Here is a 5000-nt window from a genome sequence, read left to right on the forward strand (position 1 = left end):
GAACAAGATCCATTTTGAATCATATTTAAGGGATTCCTTGGTTCGGACCGAAGAAGCAATGTCACTCGATCATTATCAAACTGACTGCAATTTTTTTCTGTCCGTGAGGATCCCACCAGAGCGCCTTCTACTTCTAATAGGCCATGAACTAGATCAGAATTATTCTCAACGAGTCCATAAGAAGTGATCCCATTTTTTTCATCAGGTCCGGGTAGAGACCAAAGGTCTTGAGCGACCGATCCGGCAGAACAACTCAAAAGATAAAGAAGTATCGTTAATTTCTTCATGCTCCTTCCAAGTTCGAAGTACCATTTGTACAAATAAGAATCCCCCTCGTTACATGATTTCTTCTTCATATAGATAAATATAGGATCTATGGAGCAATTACTTAGAAGTACATTTTGTGAAACAGCCCTTCCTATCTGATAGAAAAGGATCCCATGATCCTGAACCGATCTTACCTGAGATCGCAAATCCCAAGTTTGTCTATGAAGAGCAGATCTAATTATATTAGTGTCTAGGATGGATTTTTTTTGTATAATACTAATCGATAAGGCCTCATTAGTAAGTGCTACAAGATCTCGTACATTGGAACCCATAGTTATGGTTATGGACCCGAATCCATTAGTATGGAACATTTTCTTTTCCAAGTGAAATCCCTTAGTATATGAAAGAGTGAAAAAGTGCTTTCGTTGTTGTGGAATAAGAAGCCTTCGTATCTTAATGCATGTATTTAATTTATTCGGAGCTATTAGAGCGGGATCTACTTTTTGGGGAATATGAGTCGAAGCAATAACAAGAATATTTCTAGTGGAACATCTTTCACAATCCCTGGAGAGATAGTTCACTAATAGACCGAGGGATAAGTAATTCGATTCATTCACATCCAGATCATGAATGTTTGGAATCCATATTATGCAAGGAGACATTGCTTTTGCTAATTCGAATTGAAAGGTGATATAAAATCGGTCTATTTCCGGCATCATATCCATAGTTAGCGTATTCATCATAGTTAGAAGCTCCAGCTCCATATCAAGGTCACGGTCGATATCGTCACTATCATCAATATCGTCACTATCGTCACTATCATCAATAAGAAAACCCTTAGGCTTGTTATCCAGGAACTTTTTCAGAAATACTGTAATGAAAGGAACATAGGAGTTTGTCGCTAGGTATTTGACCAAATAGGATCGTCCAGTTCCTATAGAACCTATCACTAAAATACCCCTAGGGGGGGGTAGGGCTAAGCGGAGCGAAAAGGGTTTTCCATGAGATGGGAAATGAAAACTATTAGCCCCCCACAGGGTTTGTGAATAAGTAATTGTCTGATAATGAGCAAGGAATATCCGTCTTTCTGCTAAACAGGATGTATTGAACTCATAATGCATTAGATACTTTTTATGAATGTCAACTAAGTATCGTAAGTAAATTGCTCCCGGTTGTTCAATCATTTGATAACCAGAGTTATTCTTTGATAAATGATCACTATGAGTCAGACTCAATAGAATTTGATCAATCCTTGTTTCTGTCGTTAAGGTAGAGAACTGAACCAAGAATTCTCTTTCTTTATCATCAATCGAATCACTGTTCGAGACCCAGGATTCTATTTTATCATCAATCCAATCACCATTCACGTTTTTTATTTTTCTTATCAAGGAATAGATCGCTTTACTTGTATGACTTACATGTCTCGTATTTCTCGAAAAAGCGATTCGATTGATGGGATTTGGTATGATACTTATGAGATCGATGAGATTCCAATATTTCTTCTTAGAACGTATTGATTTGACCCCATAAGCGGGACCACCACCCCATAGCATGGGGCCACCAGAAGCAGAACCCCGTATTTCTTCTAGAGAATCTCCTAATTGTTCCAGAGCAACTAGAAAGAGATTCTTTAACCAGAAAGAATTCAGTTCAGATGTGGGATACCTATCTAGAAGTTTTCGCAACTCAATCATGTATGATGGAATCATCAAAGATTTGACCTTTTCGAACTCTGTCTGTAACTCACTATAGACTCGAGAAACAAAGAGAAGATGTGTACGAACGAGATATCCAGCAACAAGAAGAAGGAAAAGGATTGAATAGAGGAACTCCCGAACATTTAGCGATCTCAGATGTGTCGATATCAATAGTGATTCATTATTTCGATGAAAAATTTCTTCGGATAGAAGAAGATTATGTAAACAATTACTCGGAATCTCACTTATCAGATTCCATATCTTACTTATCAGATTGCATTGTGAAAGACACAATGGAATCTGAAGAATTCGCCATGATATATCTGATCCATGCATAATATCATGAAAAATGGATACAAATTTTTGGCTGCTACTTAGTATCGGCAATAGGTCTGAAAAAGTATCTAAAAATATGAAATTTATATATTTGTACCCTGTCGAGGTAAGGAACCATGGTATATATGTTTGGAATAGATTCCATTTTGAAAGAGTTGAAAAAGCACTATCTCGTTGAAAGGTTCTATACATCTGCCCTTTCTCAAGGCATTTTTTTGGACAAGGACTCCGTTTTTTCCTCTTTTCGGATGGTAAATATTTCTCAGAACATGGAGTGTGAATCAAACCCATGTTTGAATTGAAATTGAGATACTGATGCAAGTTCTTCCCTTCTGAATCAGGTAGATTCATATCTGAAAGAGATTGACAATAAGTTCTTTCAAAATTGACTATTTGTCCCTCTGTTAGAGGTGTTCCAGAAATGTCTGCGATCGAGTAAATAGCTCTACGAACGAATGGATCGGATCGAATTGGAAAATGGAAAGATTTGTACAAGTTATACCCTTCGTCGCCACTTTGCGGAAAATCGTTAGGTATCAATATGTTAGATACCTGTGACTCGATTGGTGAAATAGTATCTCTCCCCCAAAAAGCATGTTTTTTTTTACCACCGCAAAAAGAAAATATTTTGTTGCGAATGAACAAGATATTGAGGAATTGTCCATACGTAAAATCATTATTATTGATACAGGCCTTTTCCACATAAAAAGGGAATCTTTTGTTACAATAGAAGCAGAAGTGATATCGATTATTCAAGAATCGAAGTCGATTTGCTTTATAAAAAGAGGATATCAATGAACTTCTATGAAATGGTTTCACGGGATTCAGCCAATTGTCTTGATCGTGGGATATCGTTGAGAAATAGGAATCCGTGTTATCAAAAGATTTCCTGCAATTCTTTCTAGTATGGAATGAGTCAATCATCCACTTTGGTATCTTATTGAACAAAAATGGTGATATTGTTCCTCCATTGATCAAGAATTTCGATTTTTGGGAAGTATCATGGTCATCCAATAATAAGGGTTTCCTTTTTTTCAAATGAAAGATTTGAAGACCTATTGATTCTAACAACTGATTACAGAGTGGATCATTCGGACCTTTCAACTCATAGATGTGGATCTCGGACCTATGAATGGGGATACTCCCGAAACTCACAAAGAAAAAAGGAAGTGAGTTAGACAAAAAGAGAAGAAACTTGGACAAAAAAAGAAGTAACTTGGACAAAAAGAAACAAAGTGACTTAAACAAATATTTTTTGTCGATAACCTCAGACCAATCAATCGAATATTGATTAATATGTAATCGATCGAACACTACTTGAAAACGGCTATTCTGCTCAGAAATGAAATGGTCCAAATGTTCCTGGAAATTCTTGCTCCCATTGGACCATTTGTATCTATATGCATTAGGATCCCGATTCATGGATCTCTCCGTTCGAGAAATAAAAATAAGAAGATCGAACCATTTCTTCTGACTCTTTTTCAAATTTGATAAATGTTGGTTGATCGTGTATTTCATTATAGTTCTATGATTCAGAGTATCATTTCCTATTTGATACCTTTGAATTCCATATTCGAAGTTGCGATCGAATCGATTCTTTTTAATGAATCGATTCAATACATTTCTTATGTAACCAGGGATGCTATATTGGATTTGAATCAGATTTCGGATCAATCTATATTGATTGACTGCCTCCATTATGTTGTTGCTAGCAAATACCACTATTTTTGGTTTTGGATCCTCTAAATCATTCCCACAAGAGGTCTGGACCCATTTTTTTATGATCCTTCGATAAAAAGATTCATTCTCTTCATAAAAAAGAGGAGGTAGGACCAATAAAGATTGATTTTTCGATTCATCCCTGGAGTTGAATACCTCATTCAAAAATGGTTTTTGATCCAATCCGGAGGAATCAATAGAAAAAGTCAATTCCCTATGATACACCAGATCCGGCTCGGTTATTGATAGAGTGAATAGATCTGCCATTTCTTGAAATATCTCTTCTGATTCAAAATCGTGGTGTAACGTGTATCCCCCCCTGTTCCGGTCATGGAATAGATGAAATAAACCAAAAAACGGATTTTTGTTCAAGAATGAAATCTTATTGGAACTGTCCAGTTCATCCTTCGGAACCATATCACATCCCGGATCTGATGAAATAGGATGAATTGAGACGGTATTTTGTAAGTACATAATTATCTTGAATATATTAACTATTTCTTTATTTTCCCATCGCCTGGAAAGAACAAAAGAAATATCTTGTTCTTTCTTCAACAATTTCTGATCTCTAGTGGACCTCTCAGTAGGATTCGAACCCAGATGAAGTTCTGACCATCTGTCAGAGAAAAAAGAACGATTGGCTCTTGCAGGATTCCCAAGAAATTCTTCGATTTTTTCCGGAAGCAGATGATTATTCATCTGCTTCTCACGTTCCATGAATAGTCGGCACATTGAGGAATATCCAGAAAGGCTTTTAGGGAATCGCTCTGATTCTATCTCTGTTCGTTCCGTTTGAAGAAAGGAAGGATCCCAACAAAGAATCGATCTTTCTTTTAGTTGCTGAATCTCTCTTTGATTGATCAATGTGTGATATTTCGAATCCTCATTCCTAATGGAATCGAAATGATCCTTGGATTGATCAGAAGATCCTTTCAATTGGCTAGAATCCGTTACTTGAATCAAACTAGATCTCGTGGAATC

Source organism: Abrus precatorius, unplaced genomic scaffold (assembly GCF_003935025.1).
Source record: "Abrus precatorius isolate BTA unplaced genomic scaffold, Abrus_2018 Scaffold0, whole genome shotgun sequence".
Lineage (NCBI taxonomy): Eukaryota > Viridiplantae > Streptophyta > Magnoliopsida > Fabales > Fabaceae > Abrus > Abrus precatorius.